Source organism: Mobula birostris, chromosome 4 (assembly GCF_030028105.1).
Source record: "Mobula birostris isolate sMobBir1 chromosome 4, sMobBir1.hap1, whole genome shotgun sequence".
NCBI lineage: Eukaryota > Metazoa > Chordata > Chondrichthyes > Myliobatiformes > Myliobatidae > Mobula > Mobula birostris.
Window position 1 is genome coordinate 42,209,163 of NC_092373.1, and position 20,186 is coordinate 42,229,348.

The following is a 20,186-nucleotide window of genomic DNA, read 5'->3' on the forward strand; positions in this document are numbered from 1 at the left end:
CTCCATCCCTCCCCCTCCTGTCTTCTCCTATCATTTTGGATCTCCCCCTCGCACTTTCAAATCTCTTACTAACTCTTCCTTCAGTTGGTCCTGACGAAGGGTCTCGGCCCGAAACGTCGACTGTACCTCTTCCTAGAGATGTTGCCTGGCCTGCTGCGTTCACCAGCAACTTTGATGTGTGTTGCTTGAGTTAATTGTGCAGTTGGTTTACTGGAGTACAGGCCAAGAACAGCAGAATTCATGTACCGAATGGCCTTCACCCCATTTGTCCTGAAAGGAAATTCAGATCAGCAATTAAGTGGAAGTATAAAGACTCAATTGAAATGAGAAAACGAAAAAAAAAACGATCAGACGAAAAGTCTCAACGGAATATCAACTGTCCATTTCCTTTGACAGACGTTGCCAGATTGTTTTATTTTTGCTCAGTTAATGTCTGCATGAGTACTGGGGGTGGGTTATTAGAATTGTTCAAAAGATGTCCCAGATAATGGGTAATTTTGCTTTTGGTTACTGCAGATATATACAGATTTTCTTCAGAAGCCCTTCTCACTGGCCTATGTTAACTTGGCAAAGAAATGGCAGAAACCCTTGGACGGAAGAGGCTTCCAGTCTCCCATCATACTGGTAACTGATTTTAACTCTTAACCAGTTGGTAAAGACTGGGAATTAGAAATTCCAAGTGACTCACTCACCAGCTATCCACATTGGACCCACTCGGCACAATCTAAACCTGTTCACCTAAGTAGAAAGCAAAGACAACTGACGGTGTGAAACTGTGGCCTGTGCTGGAAAGCTGCTCTGGTGTTTCTGCTTCCTCTAAGAAAAGTAGTCCTTCTGCTTCTTTTACTACCTTGAGGCCTCCCCTATGAGCTATCATATGACCAACAAAACCAAACTTTTGACCTCCAGCTACTCCCTTCAAGCCTGCACCATCAACCCTCCCCCCCCCCCGGCCCCCCACTGCCTATCTGTTTTGGGTGAGTTGCTATCAAGGTTGTGCCGGTTGACAGTGTTGTTAAGAAGGCATATGGTGTGTTGGCCTTTATCAACTGTGGGAATGTGTTCAAGAGCCGAGAGATAATGTTACAGCTATACAGGACCCTGGGCAGGCTCCACTTGGAGTACTGTGCTCAGTTCTAGTCACCTCACTACAGGAAGGATGTGGATACTGTAGAGAGAGTGCAGAGGAGATTTACGAGGATGTTGCCTGGATTGGAGGGCGTACCTTATGAGAACAGGTTGAGTGTACTTGGCCTTTTCTCCATGGAGTGACGGAGGATGAGAGGTGTCCTGATACAGGTGTATAAGATGATGAGAGGCATTGATCGTCTGGATAGAAACATAGAAAATAGGTGCAGGAGTAGGCCATTCGGCCCTTCGAGCCTGCACCGCCATTTATTATCATCATGGCTGATCATCCAACTCAGAACACCGCCCCAGCCTTCCCTCCATACCCCCTGACCCCCGTAGCCACAAGGGCCATATCTAACTCCCTCTTAAATATAGCCAATGAACTGGCCTCAACTGTTTCCTGTGGCAGAGAATTCCACAGATTCACCACTCTCTGTGTGAAGAAGTTTTTCCTAATCTCGGTCCTAAAAGGCTTCCCCTCTATCCTCAAACTGTGACCCCTCGTTCTGGACTTCCCCAACATCGGGAACAATCTTCCTGCATCTAGCCTGTCCAATCCCTTTAGGATCTTATACGTTTCAATCAGATCCCCCCTCAATCTTCTAAATTCCAACGAGTACGAGCCCAGTTCATCCAGTCTTTCTTCATATGAAAGTCCTGCCATCCCAGGAATCAATCTGGTGAACCTTCTCTGTACTCCCTCTATGGCAAGGATGTCTTTCCTCAGATTAGGGGACCAAAACTGCACACAATACTCCAGGTGTAGTCTCACCAAGGCCTTGTACAACTGCAGTAGTACCTCCCTGCTCCTGTACTCAAATTCTCTCGCTATAAATGCCAGCATACCATTGGCCTTTTTCACCGCCTGCTGTACCTGCATGCCCACTTTCGATGACTGGTGTATAATGACACCCAGGTCTCGTTGCACCTCCCCTTTTCCTAATCGGCCACCATTCAGATAATAATCTGTTTTCCTATTTTTGCCACCAAAGTGGATAACTTCACATTTATCCACATTAAATTGCATCCGCCATGAATTTGCCCACTCACCCAACCTATCCAAGTCACCCTGCATCCTCTTAGCATCCTCCTCACAGTTAACACTGCCACCCAGCTTCGTGTCATCCGCAAACTTGGAGATGCTGCATTTAATTCCCTCATCCAAGTCATTAATATATATTGTAAACAACTGGGGTCCCAGCACTGAGCCTTGCGGTACCCCACTAGTCACCACCTGCCATTCTGAAAAGGTCCCGTTTATCCCCACTCTTTGCTTCCTGTCTAACCAACTCTCCACCCACACCAATACCTTACCCCCAATACCGTGTGCTTTAAGTTTGCACACTAATCTCCTGTGTGGGACCTTGTCAAAAGCCTTCTGAAAATCCAAATATACCACATCCACTGGTTCTCCCCTATCCACTCTACTAGTTACATCCTCAAAAAATTCTATGAGATTCGTCAGACATGATTTTCCTTTCACAAATCCATGCTGACTTTGTCCGATCATTTCACCGCTTTCCAAATGTGCTGTTATCACATCCTTGATAACTGACTCCAGCGGTTTCCCCACCACCGACGTTAGGCTAACCGGTCTATAATTCCCCGGTTTCTCTCTCCCTCCTTTTTTAAAAAGTGGAGTTACATTAGCCACCCTCCAATCCTCAGGAACTAGTCCAGAATCTAACGAGTTTTGAAAAATTATCACTAATGCATCCACTATTTCTTGGGCTACTTCCTTAAGCACCCTGGGATGCAGACCATCTGGCCCTGGGGATTTATCTGCCTTCAATCCCTTCAATTTACCTAACACCACTTCCCTACTAACATGTATTTCGCTCAGTTCCTCCATCTCACTGGACCCTCTGTCCCCTACTATTTCTGGAAGATTACTTATGTCCTCCTTAGTGAAGACAGAACCAAAGTAATTATTCAATTGGTCTGCCATGTCCTTGCTCCCCATAATCAATTCACCTGTTTCTGTCTGCAGGGGACCTACATTTGTCTTTACCAGTCTTTTCCTTTTTACATATCTATAAAAGCTTTTACAGTCCGTTTTTATGTTGCCTGCCAGTTTTCTCTCATAGTCTTTTTTCCCCTTCCTAATTAAGCCCTTTGTCCTCCTCTGCTGAACTCTGAATTTCTCCCAGTCCTCAGATGAGCCACTTTCTCTGGCTAATTTATATGCTTCTTCTTTGGAATTGATACTATCCCTAATTTCTCTTGTCAGCCACGGGTGCACTACCTTCCTTGATTTATTCTTTTGCCAAACTGGGATGAACATTTGTTGCAGTTCATCCATGCAACCTTTAAATGCTTGCCATTGCATATCCACCGTCAATCCTTTAAGTGTCATTTGCCAGTCTATCTTAGCTAATTCACGTCTCATACCTTCAAAGATACCCCTCTTTAAGTTCAGAACCTTTGTTTCTGAATTAACTATGTCACTCTCCATCTTAATGAAGAATTCCACCATATTATGGTCACTCTTACCCAAGGGGCCTCTCACGACAAGATTGCTAATTAACCCTTCCTCATTGCTCAAAACCCAGTCCAGAATAGCCTGCTCTCTAGTCGGTTCCTCGACATGTTCCTCGATAGTCAGAGACTTTTTCCCAGGGCTGAAATGACTAACACGAGGGGGCATAGTTTTAAGGTGCTTGGAAGTAGGTACAGAGGAGATGTACCTACGTAAGTTTTTTACGCAAAGAGTGGTGAGTGCGTGGAATGGGCTGCCGGCGGTGGAGGTGGAAATGATAGAGTTTTTTAAGAGACTCCTGGATAGGTACATGAAGCTTAGAAAAATAGAGGGCTATGCGGTGGGGATGTTCTTGGCAGTTTCTAGAGTCAGTTAAATGGTCAGCACAACATTGTGGGCTGAAGGGCCTGTAATGTGCTGTAAATTTCTATGTTCTAAGAGGAGAAAATTGCCCAGGCCTCCTGCTGCCATGTCACCCTACACCCAAATCAGTCTATTGTCTCTGTCAAGGTTTGTAGCCATGAATAATTGCAAGGTTTTGGTTTCACTGGAGGAATTCTGAATCCAGTCTTGCCCAGTGGAAACTGGCTGCCTAAAGTCAATGGAGAGTAACCTCAGGCAGGTGTAAAGTGGGCACTTTCCCAATTTGGTGCAGCTTCTCCCCCCTCGAGCAGAAAATCCTCAAACCCATGTGTGTTGAAAATACCTTGGAAAGTCAGTCCACCTTTTTGTTCTGGCAGGAATCTGGAAGTAATCACAAGTTGTTCTGAGTGGTCAGTCAAAGTGCCTCAGGCTGTTAATAGTATACTTGAGGGTGAAATGCCACTAACACTTAAAATTTCTGATACTTGGATTGTATTCCACAGAAAAATTCAATTCATTGCCTTAATATACAGCTTGTTTTTAATATGCTGAGTTGCAAGCTTAAGAACCTGTTAAATGTGAACCTGTTTTAAGTTCAGTGATGTCACTCTATTTTTTCCTCTCTGTGAGTGGAGTGGGGTCAGTTATTGGGAAAGAGACTGATTATCAGTTTCAACCACTTCCCCCAACCGATTCCCAACCACGCTCCACCTCATTAATTCCTATTCTGCTGAAGGTTTTACACAGCTCAGCATAGTTTCATGATTACAATATGCTTAAGATTCAGATCTATTACTGATTGACATGCTCCAGGTTCAAGAGTTAATGAGGAGGTGTAAGTTAAATATTGCAACCTAATAAAACCTAATGGTGGTGATTTGTAACTCTTCAGTATTACTTTTAATAAACTTTAGTTGTGCTTTGCAGATAATGAGTAATAGGTCTGTTAACTAATGACCTCTGATTACACCCAATGGGTTTGTGTCAATTTTAAGTTTCTCTTGATCATGCACTACACAATGAGCAATATGTGTAGTCATCTCTCCAGTTGGCGGGAGTGAGTGTTCCTTGGTGTTGGCAAATTTAAGGAATGTAACCAAATTTCACAATTGTGATAGCATCAAAATGGAATAAGAAAGTAACTTCCTTAGACTATTCATATTTCAATTACCATGCAGTAAATAGCAGCAACTTCAAATAATTTAAACAAGCATGGTCTGTAGATAGAAGCGGTCCAGCTAAGAGTAAAGGGAAGTGAAAATAATGGCACTTGAGGTTATGTTTTAATGCAACAGTATATCAAAGAAATTGACAGTAAAACTGGAAGAAGCGGAGAGCAATAACTAATTATAAAATCTCTGCTCAACTATGACACAGAAGGAGACGTTCACGGTTTGTGCTATCAGGCATCGTGAGTCCATTCTGTTGATAAAAGTAAATTGAGATTGCTTAAATACAAAGCAGTTGTAAACATAACCTGATTCACGATAGATATCCTAGGCTAGAAATGTGTTCATGTGACTTGAAAGAAAATAATGCTCTGTTGTTGAAAATTTTAACCTAATGTATAGCAGAAAATGCAGGAAATTTGCCTCCTTAGCATATTTCCAGTGTTAAATTTCCACAAATGACATGAACTCTGATGCAACACGCAGTGCGTTCAGTTGGTTTGAAAAGCAGTGTTTTTTAATTTACTTACAAATCAACTGTTTTTTCCTAACTCTGATGCTGCTCGAAGGGTCAACACTCAAAACTGTTATTCCATCCACACTGAGATTTGTAACCTACAGTGACTTCAAAGGCAACTTGTATTTCCTTTAACTGCTTTTCCATGAGTTTAGGGACAGGGACATTCTTGGTCTCAGGCTCAATCCATGCTGCTGCTATTGAACTTGGCCACATGGAACAATTTGCTGTTCACTGGTACTGTAGGGAGGCCCCCCAAACACGAGGCTCCAGCTAATTTTCTTTCCTTCGCACCAGCTAAGAAAGTAGAGCATGCACCTTGCCCAAAGTGCAGATACAAAAAGCATGTTTCTGGAAAGTGGTATTCTTCAGCACCGCTCCCCGCCGAAAGAACATTCCTATGCCCTTTCATCCATGTAGAATCCATCAATCCTGTAGTTGGGAGAGAAACACTTGTACTGTGTGATGTCTCCTGAAGAGCTGGCTGCAGAAATCATATCTGCGTGATTGCTGAGGTTTGTCAGAACATTCAATACACCAATAGAGCCAACAATGTGTGAACTATCAATGTCAATTCCATGTCAGGTTTGCACAAGAACCTCCAATAGCACTGTAAACATCAGACTCAAAGCTCTCTCTCTCTATATGTGATTTTCACAAGCAGCATTAGAGTGATACTTAATGTCAGAGGTAATGTGGAACAGTCACCATGTTTCATCTGTATCTTGGATAGGAATTCAGGGAAATAGGACCTTGGAACAGTGTAAAAGTGTTCACCCAGTAATCAAGCTTTTAAAAGTACCTACTAACTAACATCTAATCCTAGAAACCATACACAAACATGAAATATGAGAGAGATGGATAATAATGGGATTTCTATTCAATTAATAATTGACAACTTCTAAATTGTGGTCATGACAACCATTGCAATGTAGGTTAATTTAGAAAGGAAGCAGCAAGTATCTGTGCAGGTCCGTGTATGTTGTCTGTACACTTCAAAACATTTCACAAATAATTAAATATTTTACAGCTTCTCTGCTTAAAAAGGTAAAGACATCTGTTAGTCTTGCGAGACCATGGATCTGCGCCTGGAAAGTCTTCACTCTCCAGGGCGCAGGCCTGGGCAAGGTTGTATGGAAGACCAGCAGTTGCCCATGCTGCAAGTCTCCCCTCTCCACGACACCAATGTTGTCCAAGGGAAGGGCATTAGGACCCATACAGCTTGGCACCAGTGTCGTCGCAGAGCAATGTGTGATGAAGTGCCTTGCTCAAGGACACAACACATTCCCTCGGCTGGGGCTTGAGCTCACGACCTTCAGGTCGCTAGTCCAATGCCTTAACCATGCCTTGAGGCAAAATGTTAGCCAGTGCATAGGAATATAAGTAGGGCAGTCAATAGCTCAAACCTGCTCCTCTTGTTTGGCTATGCATGATCAACTTCCTTACCCTATACCCCTTAATAATTTTGGTTTACATAAATCTATTAATATCAGATTTAATATATAATTGTGGGAAAACAAGTTGCCAAAGAATTCCAAATTTATATCACTCTCTTCAAATACCTGGCTGTCACTATCTCAGAGGACCTGTCCTCAACCCATCATATAAACGTAATTGCAAAGAAAGCACGACAGCACCTCTCACTCCTTCGGAGTCTGTGGAGATTCAGCGTAACATTACAAACCTTGACAAACTTCCACGGATGTGCAGTGGAAAGTGTGCTGACTGGCTGTATTACAGCCTGTTATGGGAAGACCAATGCATTTGGATGGAAAATCCGGCAAAAGGGAGTGGATTCGGCCTGGTACATCACAGGTAAAGCTCTCCCAAACATTGAGCACACTAACCTGAAACACTGTTGTAAGAAAGCAGCATCCATCGTCAAAGATCCTCACCACCCAGGCTGCTGCCATTAGGTAGAAAGTACAAATGTCTCAGGAACCACACCACCAAGTTCAAGAATAGTTATTACCCCTCAAACATCAGGCTCTTGAACAACAGAGGATAACTACACTTATCTGCTGAGATAGTCCTACAACCAATGATCTCACTTTAAGGACTCTTTATCTTGTTATTTCATGCTCTCCTTATTTATTGCTATTTACTTATATTTGCATTTACACAGTTTATTGCCTCCTATGCTCATGCTTTTTCATTGATCCTGTTTACAATTGCTATTCTATAGATTTGCTGAGTATGCCCACAAGAAAAAGAATCTCAGGGATGCATATGGTGACATGTATGTACTCAGATAGTAAATTGCACTTTGAAGTTTGAACTTGAAATGGTTTCTAACCTCATTCTTAATAGACCTAACCCCAAATGTAGCACTGCAAACTTCAATTAATAGAGATAGATCCTCTAAATATTTAACAGTTTCTCTTCCTATTTTGTACATTTAAAATGTTCATGATTAAATTTCTAAATTCCAGGGAATAGTTTAATCTTCTTTTGTAATTCAGCCCTTAGTACGTAGCTGTTATTCAAGTAAAGCTTTGGCGCACTTTCTCAAAGATCAATATATTCTTTCTGGAGTGTGGAACTGAATCTACTCAGAGAATAATCCAAGTATAGTCTAGCGAGGACTTTGAAAAACTGTGATATTTATTCTATGCACTTCATTCTTTTGTGTATGAAGGCCAGAGTTCATAAGGCCTTTTTTGTTTACTTTGTAAAGTGTATTGATCTTATAGTAACTCCCATAGCTAGCAACAAGTTATACAAATAATCAATACATTTTAATTGTGTTAGTTGGTGGTAAAAATGTGGGTAAGGTCTTGCCTGTATCTCACTTGTTCTTTTTCAAATAACGATATCTTAAAATTACTGGCAAAGAGAGAAGCAGGGGCTATTTCTAGTAGATTATACGATGCAGCATTATCATTTCTGGTAATTCTTAGATATGCTAAAGAATCTGAGAAGATTAAGCCAATCCAGATCTGATCCAGAAGTGAGAATACTGGTTGCTAAGCATCCCCTGACACAACAATGATTCGGAATGTCGTCCTTAATCTTCCATTCAGAACATTGCTTACCTGGGCAATTCTTTTTCAAGTTGCTTGGTAGAATCTCTTTTTCTTGTATTTTCTGATCAATTGCTTGATTTCATTTGAATACAATAGGTGAATATAGACAAAACCTAATTTATTAAAGTTGTGTATACAGATTTTTGAATATTTTAATATGCTGTGAAACTTCATTATTATTAACAACGTCACTGCTGTTGGGATTTATATTTTCCGGATGAGAGTGAGTAACTGAGAATCACCATAGTGTAGAATAGCTATCTGGCACTCAAGGGCCATCACTTAGAGGAATGGTAATATACTTCGAGCATTCGAAGTTCAAATTTCAAGATAAATTTATTATCTGTGTGTGTGTGTGTGTGTGTGTATATATATATATCGTCGTTGTGGTGGCTATCCCTCGAGGTCGAGGATGATGGTCTTCGTTCTTTTGATCTACTGATGGGCTCTCAAGTGGCTTATGTGTCCAATCTTGGCTTTGAAAGTTCTTCCGCATTGAGGACAGGTAGTTCCAGATGGCAGATTGGGCTTTAGTTGTTGCTGCCTCTCTTTCCATTTTCTTCTCTTTTCTTCTATTTCTGCACATCTGTTGGCTTCGAAAGTTGCTGTTCCTTCTCGGATGATGGCTTGCCAGAGTTTCCTGTCCTTTGCATTGGTTTCCCAGTTGTTGATGTTGATGTTACATTTCTTCATGTTGGCTTTTAAGACGTCTTTGAATCTCTTCTGTTATCCGCCTCTTTTACATTTGCCACCTTTAAGCTGGGAGTAGAAGATTTGTTTTGGCAGACGTTCGTCCTTCATCCGAACAACATGACCGCTCCATCTTAGTTGGATCTTGATGATGTAGGCTTCAATGCTTGTTGTTTTTGCTTCATTTAGCACACTGACGTTGGTTCTTCTATCCACCCAGCTGATATTTAAGATGTTTCGAAGACAGCGTTGATGGAACTTTTCAAGTGCCTTCGGATGTTGTCGGTATGTTGTCCAGGTTTCTGATGCATACAGGAGTGTTGGGATCACCACTGCTTTGTACACTAACATCTTGGTGTCTGTTTGGATGTCACGATCATGAAAGACTCTTGTTCGGAGACGTCCAAAAGCTGTTCCAGCGCATTTAAGACGATGTTGGATTTCGTCATTAAGGTCGACATTGGAGGAGAGGTGACTTCCAAGATACAGAAAGTGGTCCACGTTTTCCAGGGTTCTTTCGCCAAGTTGAAATGATGGTTCTATCCGATTTGTCCCAATTGGTGAAGGTTGATAGATGATCTGAGTCTTCTTGGAATTGATGGTAAGTCCAAGTTTCGTGTATGCACAGTTGAAGGCAGTCAGAATCTGTTGTAGGTGGTTTTCTGAAAGAGCGGCAACACTGTTGTCATCTGCGTATTGGAACTCGATGAGGGAACTCGTGGATGTCTTCGTTTTGGATTTGAGACGGGCAAGATTGAAAAGTCTGCCATCTGTTCTGTAGACAATTTCGATTCCTGGGAGTAGGTCATTTTCTTTTTTGTTATTTTGAAACTGTAAAAAATGGAAATAGAGAAGTTTTCTTGCTTAAAATATTAAAGAAATGTGTCATCTTTAACTTTATGCCTTTTGGAAATCAGTTCATCTTTTCCTTGCTTAGCTATTCACAGTAACAGAAATTTTGACCAGGGGTGCCCAAACTTTTGCACGCCACTGTATATATATCATATACTGTACTACTCTGAGATTCATTTTCTTGCAGGTATTCACATTAGAACAAAGAAATACAATAGAATCAATGAAAATCTGCACATAGAAACTAACACACTATCAATGCGGGAAAGAAGACAATCTGTGCAAATGCAAAACAAATACAAATAGATATGTAGATAGAGAAAGAAAGAAAAAAATTCAAGAAAGAAAAAATAATTGACATTTTTTCCTGTCAATAAGCAAATTTCATGTCACAGTTTGAGAGGTTTTTTTAGTGGTAGCTGCCATTGCTGCTGAAGTCCAAAGGAAAGGCCTGTCTTCCATTATCAAGTGTGTTATCTTGGAGTCAATTTGACCCCCTCCCCACTTCACCTTCCCTTCTACCTATTTATTTCGGCACAGGAACAAAAGTGAAGTTTAGTCAAGCTCCAAATATTTTATTAATGTAAGTTATTAATTTATTGGGTTAAAACTGCAGAGTCTTGTTTATTCAGATGCCTTGCAGCTGAAGTTAAAGTTATTCCCCATTTACAAATCAGTGATGGAGATAAAACCAGGAATTCCTAAGAATACATGATCCAAACCAGAGTTCATGATTGTGGTGTTGTATATATATTCTGTATTGTTAAAATAGGCAGAGTCAAAAAAATATAGCCTGCCTTTTCCAGAGTTGGCAATGTCATTCAAGTGGTGGGATTCCCACTTGTACACGAGATCTCTCTGCCATAAAGTTAAGGTGCCAAATGTTAGGTGGATCTGGCTCTTCTCTCTAACGTGCAAGGTGTCCGCCGCAAGATCCAATAGTGAGCACCGCGGTGGAGCAGGAGATCAGATGTGCCAGATGTCTGCATTTGGGCAAATGCAGACGGAAGACCAAGATGGGCTGAGTTACAAACAGTGACAGCTGATGACTCCAAGTGGAAATGCTGGCCATCACAAAGCACTCCCTAATGCAAATAACTTATGATTTTAGCTATCAACACAGCCATGCAGATTCCAGTGGGTAATGAATATTTCCCCTCTCCTTCTGTTCAATGTGTTGGGCCACGAGGCTGCTCTAGTTTGGAAAAGCCAGATACTATTTCATAGCCCTTAAGGAGCAAACTGTTCTCACCAAATAGGTAACTTTGATATTAAGCTGTTTCGAAACATTTCTCAGGTTTAAAGAAATGTCTGGTCAATGTTGTATTGCTTGGCCAACTTTCTTGTATATTGTGCACAGAATTCATTTTACACAGCATCCCTTGTGTAAACAGTATAATCCTAAAATTACTTTTGGCATTAATGCTTGAGCAGAAAAACAAATTGTTTCCAAGAGGAAGAGGATATTCTGCTGAGAATTTCCACAGGGTTGATTTAGTAATGTTTAGCTCGTTGCTGTCTCTTCATCATCGACCATTAAGGAGTAAGTGCACCAAGTTACAATATACAGTGTTGCTATAGCTCTTGCTACAACTAAGCCAATTTATTAGCTGGGAGACCTCACGTGGAAACTTCATTCAGTTGAGGAAGACAAAGACTGCAAGCAATCTCACAAAAATCCAGTAGTACACCCAAGATTTATCCTACCATGGAATATGAATGGACGGGAAATTATAAACTATGCATCAGCCTTTTTCTATTGGCTCTCCCAACATATGTTGTTTCCACTATATCAGAAGTTTTCACTGGGACAGTACGATCCATAACAGTCTGGCTGCAACATGTTTTTGATCTTTGTTAATTCGGCACTGGACACGGTGGTGAGATTTCTCAGTTTGCAGACAAACGATGATATTAAGAGGAGGTGGTTGTATTCATTACATTCCATGGATGCCATAGAAGAGGACTGTCTACTCCCACCAATACTGCAATTTCCTCTCCTCCACACATACATCCTCCCCCAACATACACGCACAGAATCATGGATATTAATGTCTCCTTTCTGTGGAATTCCCATTGTGCTTTCATTGGACAGCAATTAATTTGTGATTTGTATTTAAAATAGAACAAAGAGAGGAAACAAGATTCCTAGAAACCAATAGAATGCAAGAAGCTGTGGCTAATTGATGTTGCTATGAGTGTAATAGAAAGAGGACATAATACCACTGAGTTTATTACAGACCCTTTCCAGCCCCTTTCAACAGATTGAGGCTACAATGCGGTGCACATTTCCCAGCGTCTCCAGAAGCATTATCATTTTCCCCAGTATGAAATGACTCATTTCATCAAAAATCTCATCATGAAGCGAGAAGTCAAGCTGGAACACCAATAATAATGAGAAGACATCAGTCTTTCCTCTAGCACTAAAAATTCTGCAGATGCTGGAAATTCAGAGTAACAGATACAGAATGGTGGGGAACTCAGCTGGTGGTGCAGCGTCCATGGAGAGGAATAAAAAAGTCAACATTTCAGGCCAAGACCTTTCATCAGGACTCATGCCTAGCTGCCTATACCTGTAGTGCCATACCAACATCTTTTTCTTTCTGCTGTAAAGTAATGCTACTCAGACCACCAACTCAGATGAAAGAAATCCAAACCTGCCATCTATCCCCAGATTTTGTTGCTTCCATCTCCTAGAGGTCACGAGGTAAACTGATGCCAAAATTTTGCTTTTGTTTGTATTGCCCTTGGATATCATTCTACGAGAGGGGAGAAGTAGTACAGACTTTTACTGTCACTTCAGTATGGACCTAGATATTTCCTGCAAATCTTGGAAGACAGGACCTTGCTCTGCCTCTCCATCTAGCCAATAAGGGCATCAAGAGGCATGTCAGAAAATCAGAAACCACTTCCGTGCTCCATCCAAACTATTCAAGTAAATTTCAAAAGTAATTGGGATCAATCAACATCTTCCATTAATATTAATATATGAAGAAATGGCTTTGATCAGCACCAGGTAATTCTGAAATTGTATTTTGGGGTTAAATTTTTATCGAGTAAGTAGGGCAGCCAGTACTGCCTGGATGCTGTATTTATAAAAATGAGATGGAAGTACAAATAATATGTGCATCTTACACAGTTCAAATGTGTGCAGATTCGTCGTACATCTCCAACTCAGTGCATGTCATTAGACATCCACTTTTACTAAGAGCTGGAGTATAGGATGTGTCTTTCATAGAACATTATATGTGGCAAGGGATGAATATCAGATTTTTGAGTAGAAATTCCTTCTCCCAGACAGTGAGGAACCTGAGGATTTCTCTACCACATCAAGCAGCTGAATGTTTGAAAGGCTGAATGACCTACTCCTGCTCCCATTTTGATTATGTTTCTCTGCAATGGAGGAAAAGCTCACTTTCTCTTCTCATGGTAAGATCCTGCTTTGTTATTGTACATGGTTCAGTGGGAAACACCACAATCGTCTGAGACCACTTGAACTGAAAAATGTATTAGTGACTGAATACACAATTAAAAAAACAAAATGTATTTTGGAGCACCTTACTTGCAAAGTATTTCCTGCACAAATACTTTACAATTGTATGTTAGTGACTACTATGGTAATCTGTACATAGTGGAATTGCAAACACATCATTGACACCCTGAAGAAACTGTGAAAAGAAAATGGATCCAACACTGGAAATACTCTGCATGTCAGGAAGCAGCTGTAGAGAGAGAAACCAAGGTGAAGATTCAGGTTCGTGACCTTTAGTCAGTACTCATGGGGTGGATTGGTTACAGCCAATGCCTGCTAACTGGGCAAAAAAACAATAGTGTAACAGTATCTGTGGTCTACAAATACCTTTGCTGCTAACAAACACCTTCTTACTCACCCATACAACATGATTATAGGGTACAAGGCTTACATTCACAATCGTCCAGGAGCTAAGTCTATTTGTTATCAGCTGAGATTAATTCACTCTGGCTTTAGGCCACATGCATAGAACAAAATGTGCAAGGTTGGAAAGAATGAGGTGTTGCTAAAGGCTCATATAGTGAAGGGGCAGCCTTATTGATAGTCATCCCTCACACTAGGAAAAAGAAGTAATTATTTAAAGTTAACACAGAGAATTCTTCTTGGTGGGAGGTAGTCCTTACCAAAACTATAAAAGTTATTCTCAGTGTTAGCAGAGGCCCAAATATTTTAGCACGCTGTATGCATGTCAAGCCCATGCACAGTTGAACTTGGATTTAGGGAGTCATAGCTACCTGGTTATTAATACCCCATGGAGTTAAGGCATCCCCTAAGATCTTTCCATCTGCCATGGACAAAATACAACAGACATCTCGAGGTCTTTATCATTTCTTCATTGTCACACAGATCAAACAGAAGGCCAGGAAGATTTTGCGGGTAGTATTACTTGACTACAGAGCCACAGTACATAGCAGAAACAGAACACGAGCATTGATGCAGCTTGAAACAGACTACAAGGGAGGGAGAAAAAATGAATTACAGACCAGTTAACCTGACATCCTTGAGAAACATTACTGTATATTATAAAGATGTAATAACAGATCACTTGGGAGACATCAACAGGTTTGGACAAAGACAGCTCAGGGAAATCATGTTTAATAAATCTCCTGGAGTCTTTTTTTAATTTTTTTTATTGAAATAGAGCCCTTTCCACCCTTTGAGCCATACGACCCAGCAACGCCTCAACCTAATCCTGGTGTAATCCAGGGACAATCTACAATGACCAGTTAATCTACCGACAGGCATGTCTTTGGCCTGTGGGAGGAAACTGGAGCACCCAGAGGAAACCCATGGGATCACAGAGAGAGCATACAAATTCCTTAAAGGCGGCGGTGGGAATTGGACCTGTACTGCGAAACATGGTGCTAACCACTACACTACTGTGCCACCCAGTGACAAAGAACAGGAGTAAATGTTTTATTTTCCTGGGTGGCAGGCAGTGATTGGGCCCAATTATTCTTGATATCTGTAAATCAATAATTAGTATATGAGAAATAAATCTAAGATTTGCTTGTTTGCACGTGACACAAAACTGGGAGGAGTGTGAGCTGTGAAGTGGAAGCAGAGGCTCCAATGTAATTTAGATGGGTTAGGTGAGTGAATAAGTATATGGCAGATACAGTTTAATGCGAAGAAATGTGAATTTATCAACTTTGGTTATAAAAACAGGAAGGCAGATCATTATCTGTATGGTGATTGCTTAGCAGACAGGAAACTTAACCATGAGTTGTACACCAGTCATTGAGGTCAAATATTACAATGGAGTTATTTAGGAATGCTAATATTATGTTCTTCTTCTTTGCAAGAGATTTTGAATACAGGAGCAAGGATGTCTTGCTGCAGCTATACCTATATTAGTGGGAGTGTTTCTGTCATTAGCCATGCAGCGTAAGTCTCTTCATTTGAGGAAGGATGCTCTTGCAGTGGAAGGAATGTAACCACAGTTTTACTAGACTGATTCATGGAATGGTAGGATAGATTGGGTTGATAATATCATTATTCTCAGGAGTACAGAAGAACGAAAGAGGACTAAACAGACTCGAGGCAAGGTACATGCTCCTGGTGACTGGATAATTCAAAGAGAAGGGTCAAAGCCCTGGGACGCAGTGTATGCCATTTAGAACTGCGAGCAGAAGTTTCTTCACTCTGAGGTTGGAGGAGCTGTGGAATTCCCCTGCTCAGAAGGCACGGAGGCCAAGTCATTAAATATATTCCAGAAATTGGTAATGCTAGATGACCAACGGATGTGAGGACAAAGCAGGAGCAGTGTACAGAAGTTAATGACAGCCTTGATCACCACTGGTAGAAGAGACACAAATGCCTGGATGGTTAATCCTTCTCCTATTTTCTATGTTTATAGAGCACTACCTTACACTCTACCGAAGATACCCTCCATCTAGGTGGTAATAACTCAGCTGAGTTTGGCGTAGACCAAATTTGAAGGACAGATGGATGAAAGGAATTGGAGCTAGATGAAGAGACAGAAAACTATGGGAGAAGATTTCCGATGAGAGCCACTGTGGGAATACTCCAATCACCAGACCATGGAGAATTGGCAAGATGGAGCCATGAGGAGAATGAAGAATTGTTGAGGGCCAGGAACTATTTAATAAAGATGTATGAAAGTTCCATGTTGTTTCATTTGTACAGGCATATGATAACCAGGGAGCAAACAAGATGTACACGGTAGGACTGGGATTAATTTACAGATCAGGTTCTATGATGTACTTGTTACTGCACGAGATGTGGATTAGGAGGCACTGGAAATTAAGAAGGGGGAGGACAGGGAGCTACAATGGTGCTCAATAGCGACTCCTTCAAGCTCACCTGCAGAAACAGCTTAATTTCTACGTTTAGTGTCTCTCTTTTTCCTTCTCAGGGTGGATGGGGTTCTGGTGGAAACCCTGACCTCGAGTTACACTCAGACTTTGGTTTTCTGCAGTGGTGAGACCCACTCCCAGCGTTCTGATGACTGGCCACTTTTTGATATCCCAAGGATGCAGCCTCGAAGGCCAGTGTACCTTTGGGGTTCCGAGGCTTTGCGGCCCTGTGGACGAGCTGATTCTATGCCAGTGCCGCCGACTGAAGCATCATGGGAGAAAACAGAACATCGGAACAGTGGCTGTGTACTTGACGAATTGTGCTCTCTCTCTCTCTCTCTCTCTCTCTCTCTCTCTTTCTCGCTCTCATTGGTGGGGGAGAGTTTGTTGCGATTCTCGAGTCAGAGAACTCGAAAAAAAGAGCGACGTGGCAGACCATTGCAAATCAGGAAGTTGTTTTGTTATGTCTCCCCTCTCACTGTGAAAGGGTGACACCTCTCTGTCCCTTTATGAGGAAGAGACAGAGCCTGTGTCATGTCAAACTGTTGGGTGAGTGATTAGTTTTTGTTGTACTGCAGATCATGGTGTTTATTGGGGGCTTTGCTATTGCTGGCTTGATGGAAGGAGGGTGCTGATGCTTTTTTGCAGAAGTGGGAGGGGGCCATTGCTTTGCTGCTGCTTGTGGGTAGGGGGGCTTTGGGGTTTTAATGTTTTTACTTTTACTCATTCTTTGGGCCACTCTTCTGTCTGCAAAAAACAAGAATTTTAGATTGTATATTGTATACATTTCCCTGATATTAAATGGAACCATTGAAAATATCGATGGACAAACCAGAGATGGGGAGAAACTGAAATTGAGACCACCTGCAGGATTTGAACAAATATCCTTGCAGTTGATGTGCTGTTAAATGTTATAAAGACCCACCTCTTGATTGATTTTATAGTTGAAAATCATTATGTATATGAATATATATTTAACCTGATGTATAATTATTGAAAATAAAATGTTGGGGCCATTTTACATTTGTTTTAAATAAAAAAACAGTGTAATGTGAATGTGATGTATGTGTAATTTTGACATTAATATGGTATAATTTTTGATACATGTTTACAAGCAGTTGGGGTTCACTGCTTTTAATAAAGGTCATTTGGCTGGCTGTTCTATCTTTGTGAACAGCAAATTGAAAGAAACTTAAAGACACTGGAATAGTTAATTAAAATATGTCTACTCTTGAGGTCCTAGCTAAACTTTAAGAAAGTGTTTTTAATGAACGTTAAACAGATTCAGGATTGTGAAAAGCAAGCAGTATCAAATGATTTGTGATGAAGGTCAAAAGTTTAACATTCCTTATAATGAAAGCTGGATATTTGACATTCCTTCAGTAATTCTTTCATAAATTAAATCATATTAACATTCAAGGTAAAATTGTAATTGTATTGATGGCCATTGTTCTGGAGAATTTTATATTTGTTCCTTTGTGATAAAGTTTTTAACAATTGGTTTTATAATTGCACAATGATAATCATTGGACAATAACTAAAGAAGAGGTGAAGGAGGTGGTACATTTTATTTGTTGTCCATTTGCTTTGCCCTTGAATCCCATTCCTTATGGAAAACCTTCACAAGTGAGTCCATGAGGGGAATTCTGGCACATCAGACATATCAACCCTGTCAAACTTGTCTTTCTAACACACAGTACGTTTTCCCATTGCACAGTGCAAAGAAGACCTGTGCAAAGTTATCCAGGCTTGGGAAGAGAGAATTATTATGCATTTTAGTGACATAATGTTCACACCATAACTGATTGGGGTCTCCGAACTAATCCAGGAAGCAAAAATATACCTCTACAGTGTTCTGTCATGATGGGATCTCTTAAAGAGGCAATACTCAAAGACAATTGGTGGTAAACGTAGGTAAATGTGGGTTCAGGCCATCTAATTCTATGACTGACAATAAAGAGCCACCTGAGGCTGGACATTGTCTTGGCAGATGTTGACATCTGGAATAAACTCATCCCAACTTAAAGAAATAGAAAATCTCAGTTGCACACTGTTAGAGTCATAGAACACTACAGCACAGAAACAGGCCCTTAGGCCCATCTAGTCCATGCTGATCCATTAATCTGCCTAGTTCCATCGACCTGCAACTGGACCATAGCCCTCCATACCTCAAATCATACTTGCATCCACCACATGCTGGAGCTCACTGCACACCTTCACCACCCTCTGAGTGAAGAAGTTCCCCCTCATAGAAATCATAGAAACATTCCACCTTTCAGCCTTAACTCATCACCTCTCGTTGCAGTCTCACCCAACCTCAGTGAAAAAAGCCTGCTTGCATTTATCCTACCCATACACCTCATAATTCTATATCACTCTGTCAAATCTACCCTCAATCTTCTATCTTCCAGGGAATAAAGTTGTAATCTATTCAGCCTTTCCCTGTAACTCAGGCCCTGATATCCTGGTAAATTTTCTCTACACTCTTTCAATTTTACTTCTTGTTGTTGTTCGTCCGTCATTGACATCAATGGGGAGCTCAACAGCATTATGATGGTGTCGAGACTAGCGCGTGATTTGGATTTAAGTGAGGGAGAGTTGCGCAGCATCACCCTCACTCTCTCTTCCCGATTCCCATCTGGATCCAGTGGCAAGACAGAGTCGAGAGGGCTGGAGATGGGACCAGGCGCAGTGGATGACCGGACGTCTTCTTTGTCTTGTCCTGCAACGCTTGCAGAGACCACCTTCTCGACTGTTGGACCTTCCATTGGTCTCGTCCGCTCAATCCGCCGGAGTCTGTCTTCACATGCTGGGATAAACAACTCCCTATCTCACCAAGGGTTTGAGACCCGTCGGCTACCCTCACCTGGTTTAGCCGGCTTGTCGAAGTCATTGCCCAGAGTGTGGCAGCTGTCACGTGCAAACAGCTACGGGGAGCCACAGGTGAGAGCTGAGTGCCAGGTGGGGACCAAGGGTGGACTAACCGCCTTGAAAAGGATGCGACATGTTCCCCCACCAGAGGTGCTACCCCTCCCTGACACCCCATACACCGCTCAATCTATCTTACATCTTTCCTGTAGGCAGGTGACCAAAACCACACACAATACTTCAAGTTAAGCCTCACCAATGTCTTATACAATTTCAATATAACATTCCAATGCCTGTACTCAGTACATTCATTTATGAAGGCCAATGGGCCAAAAGTTTTCTTTACGAACTTATCAACCTGTGACGCCACTTTCAAAGAATTATGGGGCTGTATTCCCAGATCCATCTGTTCTACTGCGCTCCCCAGTGCCCCCCCTCACCGTGAAAGACGTACCCTGGTTAGTCCTCCCAGAGTGCAACATCTCAGCCCATTTTTCCAGCTGATCCAAATCCCACCACAAGCTTTGATGGTCTTCTTCACCATCCACTACACCCCCAATCTTGGTGCCATCCACAAATTTGCTGATCCTGTTAACCACAATATCATCCAGATCATTGATATAGATGATAAACAACAATGGACCCAGCACCAGTCCCTGTGACACTCCAGTCACAGACCTCCAGTCAGAGAGGCAACCCTCTACTGCCGATCTCTGGTTTCTCCCATGAAACAAATGTCT

General features: G+C 41.5%; 1 long non-coding RNA gene across 1 annotated transcript in view; it reads left to right on the forward strand.

The window, feature by feature from the left end:
• LOC140196299 (uncharacterized) overlaps window positions 1–16,432 on the forward strand; it is a 19,515-nt gene extending 3,083 nt beyond the window's left edge. Inside the window, exons 2-3 of the long non-coding RNA XR_011885668.1 lie at window positions 517–624; window positions 16,119–16,432. This is a non-coding gene — a long non-coding RNA (uncharacterized lncRNA). The remainder of the gene's footprint in view (window positions 1–516; window positions 625–16,118) is intronic.
• Window positions 16,433–20,186: the final 3,754 nt, after the last annotated feature.